The following is a 14,997-nucleotide window of genomic DNA, read 5'->3' as shown; positions in this document are numbered from 1 at the left end:
TCTGAACTTAGAAGTTTGGAAGGTTGGAGTTGGGGGGATTGGCAAGACCAGCAGGTGGAGAGGCACCTGGGTGACTCGGTTGGTTAAGTGTCTCCTTTAGCAGGGGTCCTGATCCTGGGATCTGGGATGGAGCCTCGCATTGGCCTCCCTGCTCAGCAGGGAGCCTGCTTCTCCCTCTCCCTCTGACTGCAGCTCTCCCTGCTTGTGCTCTCTCTCAATCTCTCTCAAATAAATAAATTTTTTAGAAAACAACAAAAATTAGCAGGTGGACTGGATGTAGAGTGTGAGAGTAGCTGAGTCAGGTGGGAGTGTTTGCCTCTCTGTCTGCCAGTTCCTAAACCGTCCTCCGTCTTGGCTCCTTCAAGTTTAAGTTTCTCTTGGCCGAAAACAACTTCTGGTCCTGCCGGGCCCCAGTGCCCTTCCCTCCTCTCTACTCCAATCACACGAACTTGTCATCACCGCCACCCTTTAAAAATTATTGTAGGGATGCCTGCCTGACTCAGTCAGAGGGGCACGTGACTCCTGATCTCAGGGTCAGGAGTTCAAGCCCCACGTTGGGTGTAGAGATTTACTTTAAAAAATAAAATCTTTAAAAAATGTTTTTAAATGGGGGAATAACTTACAATAAATTAAATGCCTAAATGTCACAGATACAGCTTGACAAATGTCACATACACACTCCGCACACTTACACACAGCCATCACTCACATCGAGATAGAGAACATTCCAATGCCCGGGCAGGCTCTCTCTTGCTCCTTCCTGCCTGATAACTGCCCCCTTCCCCGCACACACCAGGGTTCTGAGTTCTACCATCACAGATCAGTTTTGCCCAATTTCAAACCTCAACTAAATCTAATCATAGCTCCATATGTATCCTTTTGTGTTGGGTCCTTTTAGTCCCCATATTGCTAGGGGTAGTGGTCTTTGTCTCTTTATTTTCCATATGGTATTCTGCCATGTGAATATTCCATAATGTATCTCTCCATTTTTTCTATTGATGAACATTTGCATTGTTTTCTGGGTCTGGCTATTATGAGTAAGTGGACATAGACACTAATTTCTCCTAAGTATATATCAAAAGTATAACTAATAGATAGCTTTACTAGGTATACAGCTAAATAGTCCTCAAAAGCCTCAATTTACCAGTTTACATTCCCACAAAGTAATATACGTGTATGGCATATTGCAAGAATGGCTACCGTTCTTTTCTTTGTATACACAGTGACTTTGTATCTCCCCCTCAAAGCCAAAAGCACATTTCTCTATCCTTCAGATGTGGGTTGACCTTGTGACTTGTTTTGGCTTTGATTTCTACAACTGTTAAGAAGCTGTATAAGAAATTCCAGCCTAGGTGGTTCGGTTGGTTAAGCATCCAACTCTTGATCTAGCTCAGGTCTTGATCTCAGGGTCATGAGTTCAAGCCCTGCTTTGGGCCCCACGAGAAGAAGAAGGAGGAGGAGGAGATGGAGGAGGAGGAAGTGGAGGAGGAGGAGGGAGAGGGAGTGGGGGAGGGGGAGGGGGAGGGGGAGGCAGACCCATGACCAGCTGCTAACTGCAGACCCATGAGTGAGTATAGCAAAACCCAACGACCACTTGGCTGAGCTAATTTTCAGAATTGTGAGCTTTGACCTGGAAAAGATTTGTCATCCACAATGTTCAGAATTCCATTAAAAAAAATACACTGGAAATCTGGTCTGGTCCTCTTCCTCCTGGGCTCAGTGCCCATCCAAACACTTTCTCAGCAGGATCCTTCAGGCCCTGTCCATGAGAAGAACATGGCATTCTTCTGTGAGGCTCCGAAAATTCAAATAAATAGCTCACCACATTTGCACAGGCCAAAGATTGGCCCTCGCCTTTGTGGGCCTGCCCTCCAGTACCTCCTCAGGGGTCCTGGGAGGAGTGTGCACGCGTGTCGGGGCTGGGAGTTGGGGAAGACTCAGATAATGGAAAACCCATTGTGACATTCAACACAAGCTTTACGACTGAGGTCCATGTGGGCAAAACTCTTTCGCCAACTGCAAAGTAAAAACCATCAGTGGCCATCTCTCCACAGTCCCAAGAAAACTGTCATCAGAGGGACAGTATTTACATTCAGGGAGCCAGAGAAGATGTGCTGCTAGAAAACTAGATACAGAGACAATGGGGACAGGCTGCTCCAAGAGCTGGGACAATACCAAAGTGCTCCTTGCTGGGCTCAGCGAAATGAAAGGACAAGGGTTCCCTCTGATCAGAACAAAATCCTCGTGAAAAAGGTAGACAGTGGGGCCGTGTGTTCATTTTATTCTCCATCATGACCTAGAAGAGATTTCTCTCTAATGACAGATTTAAGACATGTCATTCCCAGCCCCGTCAACCTCTCCTAGGACCCTACATTACAGAAGACTCAGTTACCTGGAAATCCTGAGGATTTTTAGCCTCTGCCCAAACCATCCTAGCCTGTGCATAGGATACCTCTCTTGACCAAAATCCCTACTCTCCCACCTTCTTGGAGTCAGTGTAAGGGAGGTTCTTTTTCGTGTTTTTTTTTTTTAAGATTTTATTTATTTATTTGACAGAGATCACAAGTAGGCAGAGAGGCAGGCAGAGAGAGTGGAGAAAGCAGTGTTCGGAATTCCATAAAAAAAAACAAACACACACAACAACACTGGAATTAGAAAGACACAGGAAAACTGTGACTTCTGGTTTGGAGGGAAGATGACCTTAAAGCAACTATTATAAATATGTCCATCAAAGACCTGAACAGAAAACAAATAGGCAAGTCAGGTACTGTAAGAAAACACTTACAAATTATAGACCCAATAAAGAATTTTTATACAGAATCTGTAACTCAGTCATGAAAAGAGAATCCCAATTTAAAAGATGGCAATAGACTCAGACACTTCACAAAGAAAGATATGGAAATAGCTAATACACACACTAAAAAATACTTAACATCATTAGTCATCAGGGAAATGCAAATAAAACCAAGAGATACCTCTCTATATAACAGATTGTGTAAAATTAAAAGTACTGAGAGTGTTGGGGTGCCTGGGTGGCCTGGTTGGTTGGGCGCTAGACTCTTGCTTTCGGCTCAGGTCATGATCTCAGGGTCATGGGATTGAGCCCATGGGATCAGGCTCTGTGTTCAGTGAGGACTCTGCTTGAAGTTCTCTCCCTCTGCCCCTCCCTTCCTCAAATAAATAAATGAATCTTTAAAAAAAATACTGACAGTGCTAAATGTTGGTGAGTAAATAGAACAACTGGAAATCTCAAGCAGTGCTCATGGGAATGCAAAATGGTACGACTCTGAAGGAAAGAAGTCAAGCACATACAACCTCATACAGTACTATCCCATATGTGTGATGCTGGAAAGGGCAAAATTAGCAAAAAAACATCATTTTTGTAACTGGTTGCCTCTGGTAGTTGCCTTTGGGGAGAGACAAAAGGGAACGTTCTGGGTGTGATGGAAATGTTTTCTATTTCAACACAGATATGAATTACATTGGTATATACATTTTTCAAAACTCATCAATTTGTACACTTAAGATTGGTGCTTTCCAGGGGCTCCTGGGTGGCTCAGTCATTTAAGCATCAGGCTCAGGGGTTCAGCTCAAGTCCTGATCTCAGGGTTGTGGGATGGAGCTCCGCATGGCATGGAGCCTGTTTAAGAGTCTCTCTCTCCTGGTGGGAATGCAAGTTGGTGCAGCCACTTTGGAGAACAGTGTGGAGATTCCTCAAGAAATTAAAAATAGAGCTTCCCTATGACCCTGCAATTGCACTACTGCGTATTTACCCCAAAGATACAGATGTAGTGAGAAGAAGGGCCATCTGTATCCCAATGTTTATAGCAGCAATGGCCACAGTCACCAAATTGTGGAAAGAACCAAGATGCCCTTCAACAGATGAATGGATAAGGAAGATGTGGTCCATATACACGATGGAGTATTATGCCTCCATCAGAAAGGATGAATACCCAACTTTTGTAGCAACATGGATGGGACTGGAAGAGATTATGCTGAGTGAAATAAGTCAAGCAGAGAGAGTCAAGTATCATATGGTTTCACTTATTTGTGGAGCATAACAAAGAACATGGAGGACATGGGGAGATGGAGAGGAGAATGGAGTTGAGGGAAATTGGAAGGGGAGGTGAACCATGAGAGACTATGGACTCTGAAAAACAACCTGAAGGTTTTGAAGGGGCGGGGGTGGGAGGTTGGGGGAACCAGGTGGTGGGTAATAGGGAGGTCACGTATTGCATGGAGCACTGGGTGTGGTGCAAAAACAATGAATACTGCTAAGCTGAAAAGAAATTAAAAAAAAAAAAAGAGTCTCTCTCCTTCTCTTTCTGCCCCTCCCCCACGGCTCAATCTCTCTTCCTCTCTCTCTCCCTCTCTAAATTTAAAAAAAAAAGTATAACAAACAAAAAGATTTGTGTTTTTCACTGTAGGTAAATTTTACCTGATCTGTAAACCAAATAAATGCTGTTTTAAAAAGAACCATTTCCCAAACCAAAACCAAAACCAAACAGCTTAAGTCAATGATCTCTTTCAAAAGAATTATGTCTGCAAACGATCAGAATTTACACTTGGATTTTGAGGAGCTCTTCATGAGTATGATCTGTCCATAGGCTGTGGCAGAGTCAGCTCGAGAGCACCTCACACGCTCAGCTGAGCCGACCTGTTGCATGGTCTGAAACCTAGTCTCCTCCCTGTGTCCACCTCCTGGAAAGTGAGGCTGGGACAAGGCTTCCAGAAGATTATAGACTTTCCTAAAGCTCAAATTTGTGTAAGTAAATCTATGGATTGAAATTAGGAGGCTGGTTGGGGCTTAGGGGAGGATTTTCACATCTTTGTGTAGCCTTTTTAAAACCAAGGAATTGTGGATTAATTTACCTTTTTCTTTTCTTTCTTTCCTTCTGTATTATTTATTTCCTTCTGTCAGGGTACTCCATAGAAACAGAGCCAATGTATTGAAGGAAGCAATCTATTGAAATAAATCTCCTTAGGAGAAATAGATAGATAGATGTATAGATCCCATATAGAGAGATTCCATATAGATAGATCCCAATAATATCAATCATTGGTGCAAGCTGAAGACCTAGAAAAGCCAGTGGTATCGTTCAAAAAGGCATGAGGGCCTGTGAGCTGATGATACAGATTCCAGACTAAGACTGAAGGTCTGAGAGCCGCACAGAGGATCTGTGTCCCAGGTCACCACTTGGATAGGGAACAAATTCAAGCTTTTCATTCTACTCAGGCCCTCAGTGGATTGAAAGCATCCATCTACATAGGGGAGGGTCATCTGTTTTACTCAGTCCACTGATTCAAATGCTAACCTCCTCTGGAAACACACAGACACACCCAGAAATAGTGTTTAACCAAATATCTAGGCATCCTGTGATCAAGTCAACACATAAAATTAACCTTTGCACCTTCTGTCTTCCTTCTTTCTTTCCTTCCTCCCTCCCTCTGTCCCCCCTCCCTCCTTCTCTCCCTCTCTCTCTCTCTCCCTTCCTTCCTTCCTTCCTTCCTTCCTTCTGTCTCCCTCCCTCCCTCCCTCCCTCCCTTCCTTCCTCCTGTTGCCCCTGGAGCCTTGACCAAGCCTGCCCCAAAGATGTCACCAAAGGCTCTTGGGCTTGTAAGGAGAAAGAATTCAAGGTCAGACACAATACAGCAGAGGCGTAACATGAGGTGAGCCAAGCAGGAAAGTTTATTAAAACGAAAGTATACTCTAGACTTGTGAGAACAGGTGAGCTCCAGAAAGAGAGCTTTGCATCCTGGCTATGGGTTTCTATTGTTCAGGGACAGCTGTGAACAAGGAGGTATAATATTATCACTTGGGGTAGGATTTCTTGGAAGCTGGGTTTCCTGCCTTCTCTTCCTTATTTAGTCAGGTGTTTCCTGTCACGGCACCCGCCATCTTGGGCCTGTCTGGCTTGATAGGCTTCTTGTGGAATGCTGCCAGGACAGGACTCTGACTTTCCTGTTAGCTGGTTTCCTCCAGTATCCTATTAGAACCTAAATAACTGTCTCTAACCCTCCCTTCTTTCCTTCCTTCCATTCATCCTTCCTTCATCCATTTTCAAATTGAACATAATTTAATTCCATTAGTTTGGAATTTTCACTTTTACCTGACAAATACTGATTATTAAAATGAATTTCTTGGTTCGGTATTAATTTTGACTTTAAAATATCCATGAAATCACCCTGGTAGAAAAACAGATTAAAATAGTGTGTTTCCCCCTTTATCATTAGTAAGAACTAACACACTCATCAAGGTCAACTCTCTGAGATAGTAACCACATATTTCTATTAGCAAATATCTCAAAGACCTTATCTGTTGGCAGTGTTTTTCTTTTCCCTCTAATTTATAACCTGAAGCTTGAAGGTGAAGTTGTTTTTTGATGGTGTTTTCTTTTATAGGAAATGTACACACTTGTTATCTGTCATTGTGTTTACAGGTTAGGTGAAGGGGAGAAGGTAAAAAGAAACCTAAGAAGGGAGAACAAACATTTATTGGACGATGACTAGAGCAGGCTACTGTGTTATGTCCACTTTGTGTGATGCTTACAATACTCTGCCTCAGATGCTGGGAGCCCCCTTTTCCAGGCAGAGAGCTGGTACACAACCAGGTAGGGAAGCTTCCATGCCCTGCCTGCCACCCCCCAGGATTCACAAACAGAGGTGTATTACTGCCTTATGGCTGGTGTAACAATTTACCACAGATTTGCTGGCTTAGAGCAACACAGACTTATTATCTAAAGGTCATGGAAGTCAGAAGCTGAAAATGAGTCTTAGGGTACTAAAATCTAGGTGTTGCCAGGGCTGGTTGCTTCTGGTGGCCATAGGGGAGAACCTGTTTTCTTGCCTTTTCCAGCTTCTGGAGGCTGCCCTCACTCCTTGGCTTGTGGTCCCACATACATCGCCTTCTGCAGTCGTGTCATCTTCCTCTTCTGTAGTCAAATGTCTCTCTTCCTCCTTCTTATAAAGATGCTTAGGATTACATTTGGCCCACCCAGAGAGTCTAGGATAATCTCCCCATCTCAAAGTCCTTAATTTAGTCACACCTCCAAAGTCCCTTTTGCCGTATAAAGTGATATTCACAGGTTTCGGGATTAAGATAGGGATATTTGGGGAGGGCTGTTATTCAGCCTACCACACGTGAGCAGACAATGTTATCTTGTGGGTATACAAATCTTTAAAATAAACCCTGCACTTTTCTCTAGAGTGTCCATTTTCTTCAAAGATTTTTGGTTAAGAGTTACATTCAAGGATAGGAATATAACAGTGATTTTTGGTAAAGAATTAACATTTTAATATGCAACAAGCATAGGTATAGTCCAGTGAATGCAAACTTTTCACGACTTAAACTTTTTTTTGATCATAGACAACTTCAAACATTTGCAAAAGCAGCAAAAACAACAAAATGAAAAAACAGCAAAATGAAACTCCATGGAACGGCCACTCAACCTCAGAAATGATCAAGTTGTGACAAATTTAGTTTTATCTGGACTCCCATCCACTCCCCTGTGTTCTGGACGACTGCAAAGCAAATTCTAAATATATCATCTCATCTGTAAATATTTTGATATGTATCTCTCAAGGAGGATTCTTTTTTTAAGGAAATAAAACCATAATACTATTATCCCATTGAGAATTTAATAATAATCATCTAATTTCATCAAATATTCCTTCCATGTTCAAATTTTCGCAGTTTGTCTCAGAATTGCTTTTATAGTCAATTTACCCAAATCAGGAGCAAAAGAATAAAGCACGTGTTTTGCAGTTGGTTGCTATGGCTCTGAAGTCTAGTTAAATTTACAGATTTTTCTCTCCCACCTCCCACTTTCTTTTTTTCAACTTGCAATTTATTTGTTGAGGAAATGGGCTATTTGCCCTGAAGAGCTTGCCATTTGGACACCATGGTGGAGTTCATCATATTCCCCATTCCTTGTATTTCCTGGGAAGTAAATATCCAAGAGACACAAAATGTCTGGTTTTCTCTTTTTTGTGTGATATTACTAGCCAGTGATAGTTCTTGCTGCAATTCTTTAATGCATTAAGCCTTGCAAGGATGGGGATCACCTTCTTCTATTATTCCTTCTTCATTTAGTAGCTACTGTCCTTTAAAAATGAACAAAAAAGAAAAGCCTTCTTTCATGATCTATTCAGTTACCTGAGGAACAATTCATATCAAGGTGGGATAAATGTTTGTTTTTTGAGAGAGAGAGAAAGAGAGAGAGAGAGATTGAGCATGAGCAGGGTGGGGAGTGGAAGAGAGAGATGGAGAGAGAGAGAATCTTAAGCAGACTCCATGTCCAGCATGGGGTCCACACACTGGGCTTGATCTCATAACCCTGAGATCATGACCTGAGCTGAAATCAAGAATTCAATACTTAACCAACTGAGTCACCTAGGTGCCCCAAGGTGAGATACGTGTGTGGTTTACTTGTCTGTTTAATTGCCAGCTTTCAAAATAATGATTGGGTTTTCTAGTTCCTCCCAGTGAACAGCGAGAGGACTTTTTTTTTTTTTTAACGATTTTATTTATTTATTTGGCAGACAGAGATCACAATAGGCAGAGAGGCAGGCAGAGAGAGAGGAGGAAGCAGGCTCCTGCTGAGCAGAGAGCCCGATGTGGGGCTCGATCCCAGGACCCTGGGATCACGACCTGAGCGGAAGGCAGAGGCTTAACCCGCTGAGCCACCCAGGCGCCCCAGTGAGAGGACTTTTTAAAGTCATTATGAGTTCATGCAGTTACATCTAGTTGCTGTGTTCCAATCCATTACAGCTACTACCATTAGTGATGCACTTATTACCTATTTGAACAGTGAGAGTTTCTTCATGTTGGTTACATTAGTAGTTTGCTTTGCCTTGGTTTGTGTAATTTCCTTGTTTTCTGGAATGACAAGATGGTCCGGGCTTATTTTGTACATTTCTTACCCCAGACCACAGATTCAGCTATTTCCCCAAGGATTCCTGGTTCTCTTTTAATGGGAAATGGTGTTTAGCTACCATAATCTGGGTTCTAAGGGTGCTTATTGCTACTGGGTTGGTTACATGCTCAGGTCTATTCAACACAGGGAGCGAGGATATATTTATTTTTTAAGATAAAAAATATCATGAGTTTATACAAATACTTCCAGTTCAAAATTAAAACTGTAGAGGTTTCACTTAACCTTATCTTTCTTAACTGTATCTTTTTTCTCCAAAAGTTAAAATCCTGTTCCAAACAATACTAACATAATTATTCAATATGCAATATACACTTAAACAGTCTTGTAATAACAGTTTTTGTATCAGCAATAGAAACAACATGATTACTGAAAACAATTTGAGATGTTTTATGAAGGGGGCAATTTTTCATTGTTGCTACTTGAGTATCTTATTTGAGTATCTCCTATAAGATATGTACAGTCAAAATAATGTTTTAAAGTTACTTGAAACAATTCTTCCCTATGCAGTTTGCCACCCACTAAATAATAAAATATTTCAATTTTTGAAAAATTTTTTAGTTTTATTTCACATAAAATAGTGACATGATTCCAAAGTCAAATGCACAAACTAAGGTATATTTGTAGAACCCTAGCTTCTATTCCTGTATTTCCTTCCTGTGACTTTCACCCAAGTGAGCACTTTCTAAAAGTTTTTGGTTTATCCTTCAACTTTTAAAGTAGAAGTATTCAGTCTTTCTCTCCTCCCATTTTTAGATGTAAAAAAAAAACCCCACATTTTTAAAAACTTTGCTTTTTTTACTTAACAAGTTATTCTAGAGATATCTCTATGGCATGGAGAGATCTTTCTTTTTCTCAAAGGTATAATGCTGACATTGTGTAGATACAGTATAGCTTATTCATCCAGCTCCCAGCTGGTGGATGTTTGGTTGTTTTCAGTCCTTGGTATTGCAAATAGTGCTGCAACTCCCATGTGTTCATGTTTTTATCATACTCTTGGAATCCATTCCTGAAAGTGAGAATTCTGTCAAAGGCTACATACAAATGTACTTGTGTTAGATATTGACAAATTCTTTTCTGTAGAGGTTATAAGAACTTGTATTTCTATCAGCAGTGTATCAAACTACCTAGTTTCCTGGACAACAAATTATGTTGCCAAACTTCTAAATTTTATCCAATCTATAGGTGAGTTATTGGTTTTCAGTCTGGTTTAAAAATCAATGTGGCAGAGAGTCTTTTCATATATTAAATATTTGCTTTTCTTTTAGTGAGACCTCACATCTCACATTTCTTGTTGCAGCACATTTTCCAATAAGAAAGGATATGGTGAAGATACATTTTCTACCTTCAGTTACATCTGAAAATGTCAACCATACCTAGATCATGATTTGAGTGGGTATGTAATTCTTGTCTGAAATGTAATTGCCCTCTGAATTTTGAACTTTCTAGCTTCTGAAGTTGAGTTGCTGATGAGATGTGTAATGCCACTCTGATTCTTGCAACTTTTTTCTCTTTTTGAAATTTTAAACTCTGAAGCATTGGAGTTCTGTTATCTCACAATGCTAAGTCTTGGGCTTTCATTTCTTGGGCTGGGAAGTTGGTATTTTATTTTATTTTAGTAGGCTCCATGTTAGGCATGGAGCCCAACACAGGGCTTGAACTCATGATCCTGAGATCAACACCTGAGGTAAGATCAAGAGTCAGATGCTTAACCAACTGAGCCATCCAGGTCCTCCAGCTCTGAGAAATCGTATTGTATTATTTATTTGATTATTTGTTCTCCTTTATTTTGTCTTCCCTGTCTACTTGATCTGGCATTGCTCAGATGTTGGACCTCCTGGACTGATTGCTTATACACTTGACCTTTTTTCCCACCTTTTATATTTCTTAGTTATTTTAGTCGATGATCTGTGAATTTCCTTCAACTTTACCTTCTCTTCTACTGTGAATGCAACCTTGCCTCAAATCTCTCTTAACATACATAACTTGTATGTTTGATATACATGGTCTCTTAAATATTGTTCCAGATTCAGGAGTTACAATCTTTCATTTTTGATCAGTCTGCATTGAGTTTAGAGGACTTCCTCTTAGTTAAAAGGGAGATTTAATGCCTGTTTGGTACAGGTATTACAGACTCTGATTCTCTGTGACCTTCCTCTGGCTGTATATTTTTTAAAAAATGGAAAGAACGAGGGAAACAAAGGAATTCTTGGAAAGAATGTGAGAGACTGACAAATTTTTACTGGAAAAGCATTCTTCTCTTACATGATATTGTAATTCTTCTGAATTAGTCGCCTTGAAAGACTGTGTTTTGAGAACTACAAAGCACCAATAAACATGTGGTATTATATTTCAACAATTTGTGTAGTGGTGTGACTACTGTACTTGGGGTCTAGGGACGTAAGTTCTAGACTGAAATCTGTGTATTAGGACTCTTGGTAGTAAGTGATAGAAACCTGATTTTTTAATTAGCTTAAACATCAGTGGGGTTCTTAATGGGAACATGCTGTGAGGGATATCCACAGAACTGGAGGGCGATCAGTTGATCTTGCTCTACACCTCATATTTTGTTTCTCTCTGAAGGTCAGGGTCATGTCAGGATGTTCCACATAGCTGGGGGTGGGGGGCATGGCTGATGACAGCTCTGGGGTCATGACTCAAGAGGAATGAGTAAGCAGAGGACTCTCCCTCCAAACTTTGGCACGAAAAGTTCCAGGGATGGACTCAGACTGGCTCTAGTTCTCACACTTGCTCCCTAGAACCAATCTCTATGGCCAGGAAGGTGGTGGTCTGGGGTGAGGTACACACTGGGTAAGACCTTCAGGATGGGCAGCCCCACCACAGCCAAACTGCTGGAATGAGGGAGGGAGTGGAGCAGTTTTCCCAAGAAGAGGGGAAGAGTGCTGGACGTGTAACAGCCCAGATGTCCACAATCCCTGCCACTCATTAGATCCATGACTTCTGAACTAGGCTGGGCCTCAGCCTTTCTATTTGTGGAGTGAGACACATAGACGAAGCATCTCTATGATTCTCTCCCAGCCCAAATATATTATGAATTTACTGAAAATCATGTTTTTCTCCTTATTCTTTTTTAACTTGCATGGGAATTAAATATCTCTGTTAGAGACTAGAAAGCGTGATTCCACACATTAAATAGCAGAGGGAAACAGACCTATTTAAAGAACATCCTGCCTCTGAGGATTTTTAAGAAGGTTGAAGCATCTTCCCATAGTTTCACCCCTGAAGCACAGAAATATCCAACCAAACTTTTCCCACAGCCCATTTTATCCCCATGAGCAGGGCTCTGATTGTGCCAGAAGGTCCCCGGGGGCTGAGTGCCTAGTATGGCATTCTCTTGGTGCCAGATGGTCAGGGAAGGCAGGTGGGGATGTCATTTGGGTCCCAGTATCTCCACCAGTAAGAGTGGGACCAAGTGGTCCTCAAATGCAGCCAGCTCGCTACATACTAACGGGGCCAGCTGACTGACTCCAGGAACCTGCAATCACTCCTCATTTTCATTCCTGTGTACGAGTAAGGAAGTGTAGCAATTAAAATCCAGTCCATGATTGTAATTAACAACCATTAATTTCTGATTTTCCTCAATCTCCAACGCAGTCCAAAAGGCATAAATGCTTCCAGCAAGATTGTCAAGGTCTCATTTGTTTCTTCTCCCGCTTTTTGTTGTTTGTTTGTTTTGTTTTGTTGTGTTTTTTTGTTTTTTGAAGGGTTTGAGGGTGGTTTATTTTGGTTCCTTCTCTCCTCTCCCCTGGTTAAATTTTCTTGTTTTGTCTCTCTCTCTCTCTACTGTGGCTAGCCACTGATATTTATTAGACTAGCATTTGTTTGTTAATGACATCAATGCTTTTGAACCCAGCCAGAAATAAGGGTTAAAATCAGGTAGTCTGAGTAATCAGTATGTTGAGCAAGAAGGATTGAATCAAAACGGAATCTTATTTTGAATGTTGCTTCCTACTATGACCTTAGAACTTATTTGGTAAGGACAGCCTTTCCTTTGCCTCTGGATGAAGACAAGGGCAGGCTGTGTGTGGGGTTGCCTCCATTTGCCCCTCCAGATCCACTCATCAACCAGACTCGTATGGACCACATCAATATGCTATGTGCCCTATGGATGCTTGTTGAACTTGGACAACGGGGAGCCCCAGCAGGAAACTGGACAAATGGACGAGAACAAGGTCAAATAATTTAATCTCCCGCCTCTCTCCTTGTGAGGTCAACTCAGCTGGCTTCATCCCTTGATTGAAGGGTGAGACTCCCAAGGTGGTATGTTCTTCATAGCTCTCTTTTCTTTGGGAGAACACTTTCCCCACATCCCTGTGGGTCAAGGCTATTAACATGGGCTCCTGATCCCCTGAGGATCTCTCCTACATGCTGTCTATACCTTTCTCACTTGACACTTTGTAAAGAAACCCTGCCCATATTATTGCAATTTGGGTATACTCTCTTAGGGACTAAACAGTTACGTAGCTACTTAGTTGCAGACAGAATCTCAGTGACAGAATGATAGTATCCAGTCCAAGATATTAATCAACACTGCAGTCTTCTCTTCAGGACAAGAATTGTTACCCTCTCCCCCAGGTGGGGGTGTGTGGCTGGCTCTGCTTTCTTCTTCACCTTACCTGTTCTGGGCTATTTCCATTCCTAGGTTGAAACGGGGGACAAAAGGGACAACATGGTTTTCACTTGACTTGGTTCTGTCTTAACCTGGCTTTGCGCCCTCTGGCCTGGCATGGTTAGAACCAAATATCTCCTGGCCCCTCAGAAGCTTCCTGTACTCTCACCCCAAGCTGCTCACCCATGACCCAGGAAGTTCTCCCCTTGGGCCTTTTCATACTTGGATTCTCACTTCTGGAAAATCATTATCCTTCCAGGTTACCTTGGGCAGAATTTAAGATTCCAGGTATGAAGTTTGAATCAGCAAACTCATACCTGGTTGACAACCTGTCTGGCTCATCTTTGTTGTTCCACCAAATCAGCTTAGCTGCCTGACGCTCCTGTTGGTCACTGTAACCCCAAACACCTGGGAACCCACAGGCCCTGAGAATCGTTCCTCAAAGTCTCCTCTCAGCCGAACCGAGGCAAGGGGGCGTATACCCTCCAACTCCTCTACTGGGGAGAAGTGGAACTCACAGCCCAGCCTGTTTCCAAAGAAATCCTTCTTATGAAGCCATCTTGGTCACTATTTGCTCCAGTCCTTAATATTGCCAAAATGTGGGAGGCGGTTTAGGGCAGGAGGGATTTAATTCTCCAACAACCACTCTGAGGATCCCTCCAGGGGAGGGAGGCAATCTGTCTCACACACGTTTTGGTGTGTCATTTTTACCTCATCTTGGAGTCTCAGTCAAAATCTTAATTTTAACATGTAACAGACCGTTACGTACACTTTTAGTTGCTAGATAAAACAGAACAGTTCAAACCCTTTTCCACAATAGAGGATTTGTTGGTTCACATAACTGGAAGAGGCCGGAGGTCCCGTGCTCGAATCTCTGTGATGGCTCAGCTCTGCCCTTCTCCATGTTTTCAAGATGGCTGTCTGAAGCAATCTGGGTATGGGCTTCTTTGTTCATACCCACGGAACAAAGAGGACATCTTCTCCCTCAACCCCTGAACAAGAGTCTTGAGATTTACTCTGACTGGACAAAACTCGGTAACTTCGGTCAAGGTGTTAATTTGAGCGAATCCTTATCACCAGGGGAGCACAATGTACTGATTGAGTCAAGCCTTGGGTAGGAGCCATCACCGCACCGTGACTGTGGAAGAGAGATGGGTTACCCTAATTGGGTTAACCCATTCCTGGAATTTGGGGTGATGTTAGTGGACTTGAGGGTGGGACTCAACCTTGTGCAAACGTCCCAGCTGTGTAACTAAGAGGAGGGGTTGGAATGGCTGTTCAGGAAGCACCTGCCACCACCCAGTCCAAGGTCATCTTACTCAAGCATCTAATTTTGTCCCCATATAAAATGCAGTTTTGTGGGGTTCTAAATACTTTATATTCATAATACAAACATACTTGTGACGACAGAGGGGTTCATTTTGCCTTGGGGCC

Source organism: Meles meles, chromosome 4, assembly GCF_922984935.1.
Source record: "Meles meles chromosome 4, mMelMel3.1 paternal haplotype, whole genome shotgun sequence".
In the NCBI taxonomy this organism is placed as follows: Eukaryota; Metazoa; Chordata; class Mammalia; order Carnivora; family Mustelidae; genus Meles; species Meles meles.
Note: the sequence above shows the minus strand (reverse complement) of the source record.